This window comes from Heterodontus francisci, chromosome 16 (genome assembly GCF_036365525.1).
Source record: "Heterodontus francisci isolate sHetFra1 chromosome 16, sHetFra1.hap1, whole genome shotgun sequence".
Taxonomy (NCBI): domain Eukaryota; kingdom Metazoa; phylum Chordata; class Chondrichthyes; order Heterodontiformes; family Heterodontidae; genus Heterodontus; species Heterodontus francisci.
In genome coordinates this window covers 57,856,953-57,870,663 of record NC_090386.1, presented here as the reverse complement: position 1 = coordinate 57,870,663, position 13,711 = coordinate 57,856,953, and the positions used below count along the sequence as shown (strand labels likewise).

The 13,711-nt window shown below is 44.2% G+C and overlaps 1 protein-coding gene across 1 annotated transcript in view; it reads right to left on the bottom strand.

Annotated features, from left to right (window-relative positions):
* The window catches only part of LOC137378112 (inositol monophosphatase 3-like), a 47,657-nt gene that overhangs the window by 17,342 nt on the left and 16,604 nt on the right, over nucleotides 1–13,711 (bottom strand). The gene's annotated exons all lie outside the window — the stretch shown is intronic.

Sequence of the window (13,711 nt, the reverse complement as noted above, 5' to 3'; positions counted from 1 at the left end):
AGGACTTATTCAATAAAGATGCAAAGCTTATTAACACACAGGTTGAAATATGAAAGTCCCCTTCTAAATTAACCCAACAGACACACTCACACACACCGATTAAAGAAACAATAAAGGCGTTTTCTCTGCAGAGATCTCTACAAAATAAGACAAAAAAAAGTTGGCTAAAAACGTGTTAATTCTTCAAGGAAAAGGATACGATATGGTATGTTCTCAGGTGGTCCCTTATTCTGGTGTCCAAATAAGTGTAGATGCTGTCACTGGGATCTTTTTGGAGCAGTTCTTTTCAGGCAACGTTGAGGATTGGTCTGGCAGGCTTTCCAGGAGAATCACGGCACAGGAGTTTCAGCTATCATACTGGATTCTCAGGGTTTCTCAAAGAGGTGGAATAGGATGAGTTGGTGGCTTCTCTCTTAGCAAGCTGATCCCCAATTGACTCAAAACAATATCCAAAAACAAAACCAATTCTTGACCACCATACCTTTGACATGCCACTTTTTTGTAAACAACTCCCCTGGTCACCAAGGCTCCTGCAGTTTACTTAGCTGAAGACATGTGACTTCCAGTAAGCATTTGGTTTTAAACAAATTCCCAAGACCCAAGTCCTTCCCGTGACCTTTTAAAAAGAACAAAGTCCAGCATCTGTGGAATCTCTTCAGTCTTTCAAATGAATCAATTTCCACAATTTCTAAACACGAGTCCTCAAAAAATATTTTAAAAATGAAAGCACTTTCATAACAGTGAATGGGGAGAGGAATTAGACAGAAATAGCGACAGGAATCTGTCAGAGCATCTTTATCTTCACAATCAATGATTGAGGAAATAAAAGTTTAGATTGAAACTGATTGGGGCTCCAATTAGTTCAAGGCCTTTTCTAAGCTTGAGCAAAAATTAAGCATATTTTATATTGACAGATACATAAACCTAGCCTTGCATACAGGTACACAATATTTTAGTCTAAATATGAGGGAAGAGCTGGGGTGTACATCATCTAAAAGTCCATTAACTTCATAACTTTAGGGATAGACATTGTTTGCAACAGCTTTCGCTGCACTCTTCAGCCCAATTTATTTGGAGAAGCGTTTCTGCTACTGTTTCAGCTGTGGCTCAGTTAGTGGCACTCTCAGCCCTGAGTCAGAAGAACTTTTAGCAAAACAAACTTGACAAGTAGCATATTAACCAAGAGGACCAAGGGATTGATTAAGAAGGGGAAAATAGAGTACGAGAGCAAGCTTGTGGGGAACATAAAAACTGACTGTAAAAGTTTATATAGGCATGTGAAGAGAAAAAGATTGGTGAAGACAAATGTAGGTCCTTTACAGTCAGAAACGGGAATTTATTATGGGGAATAAAGAAATGGCTGACCAACTAAATGCATACTTGGTTCTGTCTTCACAAAGGAGGACACAAATATCATACCAGAGATGTTGGGGAACACAGGATTTAGTGAGAGGGAGGAACTAAAGGAAATCAGTATTAGTAGAGGAACGGTTTTGGGGAAATTGATGGGATTGAAGGCCAATAAATCCCCAGGGCCTGATGGTATGCATCCCAGAGAACTTAAGGAAGTGGCCCTAGAAATAGTGCATTGGTGGTCATCTTCCAAGATTCTATAGACTCTGGAACAGTTTCTACAGATTGGAGGGTAGCTAATGTAACCCCACTATTTAAAAAGGGAGGTAGCGAGAAAGCAGGGAATTATAGACCAGTCAGCCTGACGTCGGTAGTGGGGAAAATTCTAGAGTTCATTATCAAAGATTTTATAGCAGAGCACTTGGAAAACAGTGGTAGAATCGGACAGAGTCAGCATGGATTTACAAAAGGGAAAACATGCTTGACAAATCTATTAGAATTCTTCAAGGATGTAACTCGTAGAGTTGATGAGGGGGAGCCAGTGGATGTGGTTTATTTGGACTTTCAGAAGGCTTTCGACAAAGTCCCACATAAGAGATTAGCATGTAAAATTAAAGCGCATGGGATTGGGGCAGGTTATTGCGATGGATAGAAAATTGGTTGGCAGACAGGAAACAAAGAGTAGGGATAAATGGATCTTTTTCCAAATGGCAGGTAGTGACTAGTGGGGTACCGCAGAGATTGGTGCTAGTACCCCAGCTATTCACAATATACATTAATGATTTAAATGAGGGAACTAAATGTAATATCTCCAAATTTGCAGATGACACAAAACTGGGTGGGAGGGTGAGTTGTGAGGAGGATGCAGAGAGGCTTCAGGGTGATTTGGACAAGTTGAGTGAGTGGGCTAATGCATGGCAGATGCAGCATAATGTGGATAAATGTGAGGTTATCCACTTTGGTAGCAAAAACAGGAAGGCAGATTATTATCTGAATGGCTGTAAACTGAGAGAGGGGAATATGCAGCGAGATCTGAGTGTTCTCACACACCAGTCGCTTAAGGTAAGCATGCAGATGCGACAGGCAGTAAAAAAGGCAATTGGCATGTTGGCCTTCATAGAGAAAAGATTCAAGTACAGGAGCAGGGATGTCTTGCTGCAATTATACAGGGCCTTGGTGAGACCACAACTGGAATATTGTGTGCAGTTTTGGTCTCCTTATCTGAGGAAGGATGTTCTTGCTATAGAGGGAGTGCAGTGAAGGTTTACCAGACTGATACCTGGGATGGCGGGACTGACATATGAGGAGAGATTGAGTTGGTTGGGATTATATTCGCTGGAGTTCAGAAGAGTGATGGGGGATCTCATAGAAACCTATAAAATTCTGACAGGGCTTGATGCAGGAAGGATGTTCCCGATGGTGGGGGAGTCCAGAACCAGGGGTCATAGTCTAAGGATACGGGGTAAACCTTTCAGGACTGAGATGAAGAGAAATTTCTTCACCCAGAGAGAGGTGAGCCTATGGAATTCGCTACTACAGAAAGCAGTTGAGGCCAAACCATTGAATGTTTTCAAAAAGGAGTTAGATATAGCTCTTAGGTCTAAATGGATCAAAGGGTATGGGGTGAAAGCCGGAACAGGCTACTGAGTTGGATGATCAGCCATGATCATAATGAATGGCAGAGGAGTCTCGAAGGGCCAAATGGCCTACTCCTGCTCCAATTTTCTATGTCTGTGGGTTCAAGTCCCAATTGAGGCTAACACTCCAGGACAGTACTGAGGAAGTACTGCACTGTCACAGGTGCCATCTTTTGGATGAGACATTAAACTGAATTCCTACCTGCTCTCTCAGGTCGACATAAAAGAACCTCAGGCTACTATTTCGAAGAAGCGTAGGAAAGTTCTCCCTGGTGACCTGGCCTATATGTAATTGCTCAATCAACTGCACTAAACAAAAAAAATTATCTAGTCATTATCACATTCCTGTTTATGGGATGTTGCTGTGTGCAAACTGGCTGCCGAGTTTCCTACACTAAAACAGTGACTACTCTTCAAAAAGTTCTTCATTTCCTGTAAAACATTTTGGGACATTCTGAGGTCATGAATGGTGCTATATAAAGGCACGCCTGTTTTACTTTCATAACAGTTGTACTCTTCGTAGAATTACTCTGACATAAGTGGATGTCTAGCAACTGGTTATTGTGATGACCAGTGGTTGTGAAGTCAAAGTAATGAGACTCATTACAGTGCTACAGAGGCAAAACATATAAAATGAAACCTACCACTTTAATCGTGTTATTTACAAGGAGAATTGGCAGCTTTAAGCAGATACACAGAGTGAATGGTAATTCCAGTCACTGTGTAGAATCTAGTGCTTCAATAAGAATGAGGCTTATTTTTGTTAACCTCCTTGAGAGAAATATGTAGTTCAAGGTGCAGCTCACCTATTATTCACTCATTGAAGCCAATATGAGCACTGTGGGTATGGCAATTCAACAACTGCACATGTTTCATTGGAGACTACTTTCAGCCTATCATCACTTTAAGGACCATAAAACCTTTGTCTGCAATTATCCAGATAACTCAGTCAGCTGTTACACATGCACACACACTAATATTTTGCATTTTGCGCCTGTCAGGAGTATTTAGAGACGTTACATTTCTCCCATTCATTATATTTTCTCCGTCCTAGCCATTCATCGTTTTATGCGCCATTATTCGTACCCTGATTGATACACAATTGTTGATTTGCCATTTTCGGTACTTATTTATTCTCAAAGGATCTTTTAGCGAAACGAGCTTGACAAGTAACATATTAACGACAAACAATGCTGAAAAAGAAACATAGTCAAAACTATGAAAAAGAAAAGATTAATTAATAATTGGCCGGATTTTGCTGCTAGCGGCAAACACACGAGCTGTTTATTAGCTTGCACTAGCCCACAGACTTTCTACAGGCTCTTGCATGGCAAATTCCTGTCAGCCAATCATCCAACCAGCCCTGCAACCTCTACAGGGCATCTGGGACCTGTGTGAACAGTGCAAACAACTATGTATCTCCTTAACCAATCAGATTGAAGAATCATTAATGAGCAATGCAGAGTCTAAACCAGGAAGTGTCAGTTAGAATACTGAATTCAATGTCAAAGCAAGTTTTAAAAAAGCATGAAATAGAGAAGAAAGTTTGGATTAAGAGAGATAAAGGCCGGAATTTTACCGGCATTAAACGTGTCTCTCTGGAGGCGTCCGGATGGTAAAATGAAGCGCGATGATGTCGGGCCGTGTCCCCGGTGTCATTACGCGCAGACTTCATTTTACCAACGTCGGAAGTCGGGCGTGAGCGAGTCTGCGCTCTCCGCCCGGATACAGGTAACTGAAAGGTAATGGAGGTCGTTTACAAAGCAACTGACTACAGTTTTACACGAGGTCTGATTTAACGTCCGCAAATCGGCTCGTGGGGCGTGTCGGCCAGCCGGCAGCTACATAAGGGCAGCAGGCATTGATTCAGGAGGGAGTTGGAAGTACAATTTTCAGTTTTACTCTGAAACAATTCGAATGCTATTTGTATATCCTGACAAGGTGTGTGATTTTCAACTAGTGCTAAAGGAATCATCTGAATGTTCTGCACTGCTGATGGGGACCCATCAACTTTGATTTATGTGGTGAAAGGAAGGGGATCTCGTGAGCCAGTCCTAACTGCTGGAAGCTAATACCTGTGGTCAGAGCATCTGGTGAGTAGTACAGCAATGGGAATTGTTCAATGTGGAGGTGGATCATCAGATGAGGAGGACCTTGCCCAATGAGGGACAGAAGGACAAATGTGCAGGGGAACGTGCAACAAGCTGACCCAGTGCACCATCGTGATGTGGAAGGGAGAGCAGGTGGCAGAGTCGCCAGTTAGCGAACACGTCAGGATACGTGCCTACCCACCAGGAGGGGCATACCGGCTGCGTCTGAGCTACCTGCAGCTGTCAGATTGCCAGTGCAGAAGAAGACTGCGGCTGTCACGGGAGACTGTCACATCTCTTTGTGAGATGTTGGCAGTAGATGTTTCCTCAAACTGTATTGGAGGCCATCCAATGCCGGTCGCTCTAAAGGTTACAACATCTCTTAACTTCTATGCGTCTGGCTCATTCCAAGCCTCAGCAGCAGAATTGTGCGGAGTCTCACAAGCAGCAGCGCACCACTGCATCAAGGTTGTGACTGATGCATTGTTCCAACGTGGTAACCAATTCATCACGTTCAAGGCGGACAACACTTGTGAGGCTGAGAGAGCCAGAGGCTTCAGCACTATATCTGGGTTTCCAATGGAACAGGGCGTGATCGACTGTACTCATGTGGCCTTCAGAGCCCCAGCAGGTCAGTTGGGGGCATTGATTAACCGCAAGAGATAACATTCAATGAACGTTCAGCTCATCTGTGATCATCGTCAGAGAATCATGCAGGTGTGTGCACGTTACCCTGGGATTTGTCATGATGCCTTCATTCTCCGAAACTCCCACGTACCTGCACTTTTCAGGCCTCCAGACAGAATGGACGGATGGATACTTGGCGACAGGGGGTTATCCTCTGAAGACATGGCTCATGACACCAGTGAGGAATCCAAGGGGTCATGCGGAGGAACGATACAATGAGAACCATGCAGCCACCAGTGACCATCGAACAAACTATAGGCCTGCTTAAGATGAGGTTCAGGTGTCTTGACCGCTCAGGTGCAGCACTGCAGTACGCAGCTTCAAGGGTTGCAAGAATAATTGTCGTCTGCTGTGCCTTGCATAACCTGGCGACTGAAAATGCAGAGGCACTGGAGAAGGATCAGTGTCATCGCGATGTGTCATCAGATGACGATGATGTTTCTGATGATGAAGCTGGACACCACTGACTTGATGGTCATGGAGAGGAAGCTGAATTTAATTTGGATCTAAGTGCTCGATAGACAAGGGTGTCTTTAAGAGGCAGACGTTTCCATTGAGAGTCTGTAAATTTTCGCACAATTGGGATTACTGTATGACAAGACTAATTGTGAGGCTCTGAAAGGGCAAATTCACTCACCTTCACGGGGAGAGAGAACGCGACGATGCAATCCTTCACATCATGTGGAACGCCACCCAGGTGTGAGACCTCACATGTTGAACTACTTTTGTTGAGCAACAATGTTGGAATTGACTTCAGGAAAGCCATGACAAAATCTCAGAGAATCCGATTTTATTACAATATTTTATAACACATTCAAATAAAAAACCTTTCAATTCACCCTGTGAACCATTAGTGATGCTAAAGTGATTTCTTAAATCTTTTCTGAGTGCTCTTTCGGGTGCATGACCCCTCGCCACCAGACACACCAGAGGCAGGTGGCTGAACTGTTTGCCGCCCTGCTTGTGATGACTTTGGCAGACGTCCTCTGCTTGCTCGCGGCCGTGAGGGCCCCTTCATTTCGGGGTTCTCCTGAGAAATCTCATGAGTACCCTGTAACACCCTGGGACTTCGCTGATCACAGGTCCCTGGCAGAGGGAGCAAGGAGCTGGAGGATGCATCAGAGGCGCCCTGAGAGGAGCTCCCATATGCGATCTGCTGCCCCTGTGCCCTCATGAGGCTCTGACGATCCTCAGTGGTGACATCAGAGGGATGAGCAGCCTCGACCTGGCGCCAGTGCATCAGATTCTGCTCTCTGATGCTCTGGCCCAGGGAGGCCACACTCGATCTGACATCACGGAGTGCATCCAGAACTGGCCCTTCCACTGCAGCCGCTAATCTGTCAATGGGGGAAGCCAGATGTTCAAAATTGCAGAAATCATACTTTGGATGGACGTAGCCAGAGTCTGATTAATTCCGCGCATTGTCTCAGGCAGCTCCGCCAGATTTTCAAGGACCGCTTGCTGCACCAGCAACATCTCCCGATTTTCTCAAAGGCATGTCATCAGCTTGCTGCCCTGCACTGGCCTGGCCTCCCATGCTCCTCCGACTGTGTGAGGCATCGGCCGATTCTGCCTCCGACTGTGTGAGGCATCGGCCGATTCTGCCTCCGGTGGCTGGCCCGGCACCTGTGCTGTGCTGACACCTGGATGTGAAATTGATTCCACAGACACGCAAATCCCAACCGAGGTGTCTGTATCTGTGCTGGTGCTTGGTGCGTTGTGAGGATGTGACGGTGCGCCCTCTGAGGCGCCCTCCTCAACCTCAGAGGTGGATGGTGGTACAACTGAGATGCTTCCTGTTCCATGCAGTCGGTCACCTGCTGGGAAAATCATATTGATCAGAAAGCCAGAGTGGAGAACATGTATTTGAGTCCATTATGGTCACATCAGTGTGATGGGACTTTTGAGGGCTTAATTATGTTCATTAGTAACTCATAACAACATTGGCCCATTAACCTCCCCCACCCTGCCCCCTCCCTCCCGAAATGTACTAATACACCACTTTCCGGATCACTCACTCTCATGGCCATGTCCACCGGCCTCGCCATCTGCTATGGCTCGTCCTCCTTCCTCCCCTGCTATCATCAATGCGTCCTCCTCCATTCTACTGAGGAATGCTGGCCAGGCCACACCACCACCTGTCCGGGACCTCTCTCGGGCGTTGTGTGCCCTCTTTTCCTAATGAAAGAAAAAAATTAGGTCAAACATTTGTGTGCGCATTTCACGCAATCACCCAAATGGATTGATGTGGCTTTTAACTGCTGTGCCGTTGCTGAGCGTGCCCTCATCAATCCCTCCTTAACGTTCATCTCACATATGCCCATCTTGCATCCCAATGCAAGGAGGCAGCCAGGGGTTTCACATTGCATCATGAATACAAATACACCCCCTCTTGACAAAATAACGATTAGATGAATGAGGAATGCCCCTTACCCAGGCAGAGCGAAGCACGTCATTGAGGCGCTCTGCGGCACTGTATCCATGTGCGCCGAACGACGCCACGGCTGCTGACCTCCTCCGCGACCTCCAGCCAGGCCCTCTTTGTCACTGTCGATGGTCGCCTTCTACCATCTGGGTTGAAGAGGATATCACGCCTCTCCTCAACCGCCTGAAGGAGGACCTGTAGTGAATCATCTGAAAAATGGGGGGCTGAGCGAGTGCTTCTCCCCTCCATGACTTCCTCCATCTGTGTTTAAATCTCTAACTCCTTCTGCACTAACAGAACTGTAGCCTCTCAGTGAACCACAACTACTACTGCTGATTTTTAAACAATGAATGAGTACCTGGTCAATTTCATTGAGGTAAATATTTTTCAAGGGTTTACGTCAGACATTCCCGGATGTGGTTCCGCCCCCCATGATGTATATCTTCCCACCCACACCAGCCGATTCAGGTCTCAGTTACACAGAGGGGCCGCTAATTGGCTGCCCCGCGCGTGATGCCGGTGGATAGGAGACGCAGCGTGGGAACGCAGTCCGCATCCGTTTGAGTCCCACCCGTGCCGGAGCCAGCAATTACGGTAAAATTCCGGCCAAAAAGAGGCCAAAATCTCCAACAATAATTAAAAGCTGACGTAATGAGATTCCACATTTGTAGAAATTAACTTTCAGTGCCAGGGATGTTGTTTGACAGTAGTTAACACTTATTAGGCTGTAAAAGGATACTTAACACAGGAAATGACAAGCCCTTTTCAGTGAGTTTAGTCTGCATCTATGACTTCAGTACAGGAACGTGACGCCATTTAATACATTTGAGGGGAAGTCTTTGAGATGCTGTTTTCAGGAAGCTTATGGAGGCGCAAAGCATCTTGGAGAGCTACTTCCATACTTTCGCATTTAACTGCGCATGTGTGCTCACCGGAATCTGTTATCTGAATTGCACATAAGTAACGGTGAGGGCCATTAGTTATTTTAACAGCAAAATCTGGCCAATTACCTTTTTATTGACTTGACAATACAATGGCTTAACAGCCTGTCTTTCAACAAGTCCCGATCAGCAAACACATCATTCAAATGCAATCACGGAATGCATTTCATGTTAAGAAGTCAATAAGGGTGGAGAAACAGAAGTCAGAGAGGGAGACTGGAAGTTGGTGGAGGAATGTCCAGGGGCGAGATCAAGAGATCGGCCTCGTAGCCTATGGAGAACGAGGGGAGGGAAGCATTCTACGTTCTTTTCATGTGGTGGCGGGAGGCGAACTGCTCTTCCCAGTTCTACATTCAGGTAAGCATGGGAGTTTTTCCTGCCAGTTAGCGAACATTGTGCTGAGTGAGGTCAGCACGTGGTGGATGAAGCATTGGGGTATTCAAAGATTGGACATTTCCCTTTAAATGCTCTCAACGTACGTTCCTAACACCAGAGCAACTAGCTTATCCAATATGGTAGGTGGTGCACTTCTGGCTGTAAGTGTGCATCCACTTCCTGCGCACCTTATTGGAAGATTAGAAGGTAGTTTAGCTCCAATAAAATGGACACTGCATAGCTGAATATATAGACACATGTGTCATTGGTAAGAAAGTGTTGATTACTATTGATTTAATGGCAGGAGGACTATGATAATTAAATTCTCATTGTTTCCACAAAGTAAGGGCAGAATGGTGCAAGAGTTGCAAGACATTATGGTGTGGTGCAATTAATGCCATAATTTCCTGCAATTTCTGCACTAGAATAATGGCATATGCTGTAGGTTTACTATATCTATGGCGCATATGTCAAGAAATTCAAGATGCCAACGTTTGAGGGCAGGGATATCCTATTTTCCGATATTTCAGCATCTAGGACATCAATTCTTAATCGTGCCAATGTGAACTAGATGTCCAAGGCTGCTAGGCAGTACAATGCATACTGAAGCTCTTTAAAAGGACCCAGTAATTTTAAGTGGCAGAGTTGTGGATCAGCCACCCTTAACAGAAATTGCCTGATTTTCATTTTTGGTGAAATGCATGGAAATGAAAAGCAGACAGTTTTGTTAATAGGAACCCAATCCATAATGACAGTTTTAGGCTCAGGTGGCAACTTGAAAATCTACCCCTTCACCTTACAGAACTCTGAAAGTGCACTCAGGTACTCTTCAATGACTGTGTTCACACACTACATGAGATAGCTGCTTTGGGAAGGTAATGCATCTCACTCAACAAGTTTGATATTCTTTTAACTAACTATTACTTTTAAATGATCACAAATACATTCCTGAGACACCTTTGCAGACTTTTCCTTTGAACGTAATTCACACCAAGTCTCACTGACCTATTGCCCCTGTCCTTGTTGACCTTCATTGGCTTCTGGTCTCCTCACATCAGCAATTTAAAATTCTTATTCATGTGTTTAAAATCACTTCATAGCTTCTTCCTTCCCCACCTCCGAAACCTCTTTCAGCCCTACACCCACCCAGCACCACCCCGACAAAAATCCTCAGACCATGGCTTTTGTGTATCCCCATGTTATTTGTCTCAACGCCTAACCCTTCACTGCAACCAAGCAAAATGCCAAGTACTTTGCAAACATAAAAGTCTCTTTATAAACCATGGTCTTAACATATGCACTTAGCTTGCAAAAGGCTGTTATTGATTCAGTCTGCTCTATCTCTATATCAGAGAAAAGCAATTTTCTGCAGGTCTTCCATTCAAGGATAAGAAATGCAAAAGCATTTGCAAATGCAAGGCCCAATGAAGCACTGCAATGCAAAATGTACTGTGTCACGGAACTGTTTCTTTCTCCTGTTTAAAACAATGTGCCTTCATTTCAATATTAAAATTAGCAGAATAAATATTAAAATGAACTTACGTGGTCCCGGCAGCTGTCCCACAGCGATTGTACAGCTGTTGGCCGCACCTTGTGCACCTTCAGAACGCCATACGACGTTCCAAAGCGAGACACTAGTGGAAAGGAGGAGGACTGAAATAATCAGGGCAGGGGTGGGGGTTGGGGGAGTGGGGAAAACGGTTTTTATTGGCTGTCGGGATGGTGGGAAGGAGTTGAAGGGCAAAAGTGACGAGGTTGGGGGGGAAAGTTCAGGGTGGGAATAAAATTAATGTCTATCATATTGGCATATAAAACAACCATTGGGAGGGGGAGGTTGGGAAAGGGACTCTTGCTTTTTATTTTTATTTTTAAAATTTAACAAAGTACTTTATCTTTAAACATTCAAATTTTTGTTAAGGGCTCGAAGCCATTGCGGGGGACGGACTGGCCGCCCCCTCTACCTCATCGGGGGCGGCCACTCTGCCCCCTCCATTTATATGAGCCCCCACGTGAAATATCGCGGGGGCTCAGCGATGACGCTTCTGTGTCGGAAGGCCACCGGTTTCAAAGCGTGCCGCCATGAAGTATGGCGCACTAATAAAATTCAGCCCAGTGTGCCAGCAGCTGCAGCTGTTTCCTAGGTCACAGCGAGAGAGAGAGAAGGTCACATGGTGTACTGTAACTTTTAACTGTGGATAAAGACTGGCTTCAAACGGTTTGAACTAGAGTCCAGCGAAGCATGCTCTGAAGGAAGAAGCTGTATATCTCTCTTAGCAAGAAAATTTACATTTATCTTCAGGCTCTGTATTGCCTAAGGAGAGAAAAAATCCTGGGAAAAAAGAATATTTGCCTTCAAGAAGGACTCTGTCATTTGTGTGTGCTGGAATTCGCAGTAAAGTTTCTACTGAAAACTACCAATTTTAGAATTCAAATAGACCTGTAGCTAGACTCCTTGTTAAGAGAACTGTGCGACGCCTGCCGCAACCCAAGCGCTTTGCATGCCTATCCATTATAGACTGTCAAATTAGTTTGGAGACTTTGTGTGGCATCTGATTGTTCTAATCTGGGACATCTCACCAATCAGGAACATAACTCATCAGGACTTACAGCCTAGCTACTTATTTTATTCCTAAGAAATACATTTTTAAAGAACTGGTTAAGCGTTGTTAGTTTTGAATGTATGTGTGCGTGCATGGGGAGGCTTAGGTTAAATAAGAAGTTATATGGTATTTAGACATAGGTTTATCTTAATAGTGTTAAGATTTAGTTTATTAATAAATAGTTAATTTGTTGTTGTCTAAAGATACCTGGTTTGGTGTATTTTATTCTGGGGGTTAATAAACTGTTTAACTTGGCTGATTTCCGGTTAGGTGGGAAAACGTTAATAATATGCTGCGACCTGTGGAGTATTGGGACTGAGCTGACAGTGCATTACTCCCACCTCGGTCCTAACAACTGTCAACAGGTAATGAAGCTACAAACCAATTTCCTCCACCTAGCACCAAAAATGAACCTTATAGGAAAGTGATCATGCTGTTAATTACGTCAAGATTCATTTAAAAGGGGATAAACTTTGGTGCAAAAATCATTCTTTTTATTATTTTACTCTATTTACTCAATTTTTAAAAATTCCTCAGGTAGGATTGTTCTTTGTTGATTTATTTAAATAATTAGGTTAAATGATGAAAACAGTAACTTCTCCAAATGGTTTTGGTCCCTATTTAAGCAGCTTATACCCCGATCTTCTATAAAACAGAACATTGCTGACAATAATTGGTCTGGAGCCTCGTGGGGGCCATAATAATCAAATGAAATTTCTCAGAGCCCAATAACCCTCAACTGACCTGTCATTCCTTACATTCAACGCACTGCCTGAAGAGGTGGTAGAGGCAGGAATCCTCACAACATTTAAGAAGTATTTAGATGAACACTTGAAACGCCATAGCATACAAGGCTATGGGCCAAGTGCTGGAAAATGGGATTAGAATAGTTAGGTGCTCGATGGCCGGCACAGACACGATGGGCCGAAGGGCCTGTTTCTGTGCTGCATAACTCTATGACATTTATGGGCTTTCAGACACAGATCACTGGCCCTGGGACTTGTCATTCAGCAAAGGGAGGAAGAGTATGTGAGAGAGAGTGAAAGGTTAAAAAAAATTAAGTCTTCTTATGGTTGGCCTATTAAGACCTCAAGTAGATCACTGCTCAAGATTATGGCTTCAGGACAAAAAAAAAGGAATATTCCTTTAATAGGACTTTAGTGCTGCCTTACAGTTTTATCGCATTTCACAGCAATAATCATATGCACAATTGTGGGGGGTGGGGGGCGGTGTAGAGGAATAAAAGTGGCAGATATCTCTCTATTACACCCCCTCATCAATTTTACTGTAATAGTTCCAAATTCCAGAATTGCCCCTGAGGTCCCCCTCTCCCCAACTCTTTAAACATGCGGTGCTTGGGGTCATATTGAAATATAAATTGACATTAATCTAGCATCCATTTTTATTTACGCAATGGAGAGTCCCAGGTTCTGAATTGACATGGTATGCATCTCAGCCTTTGATCAATGACCAGGACCATATTTGAGCTACGAGGAGAAAAACAGGAATTTGCTGCTGCACTGTGACATCTGTAGGTAACAGAATTAGTCCATAATAATCAAAATGACATTTTTCTTAAGCAACTTTCTTTAGATCAGAAGTC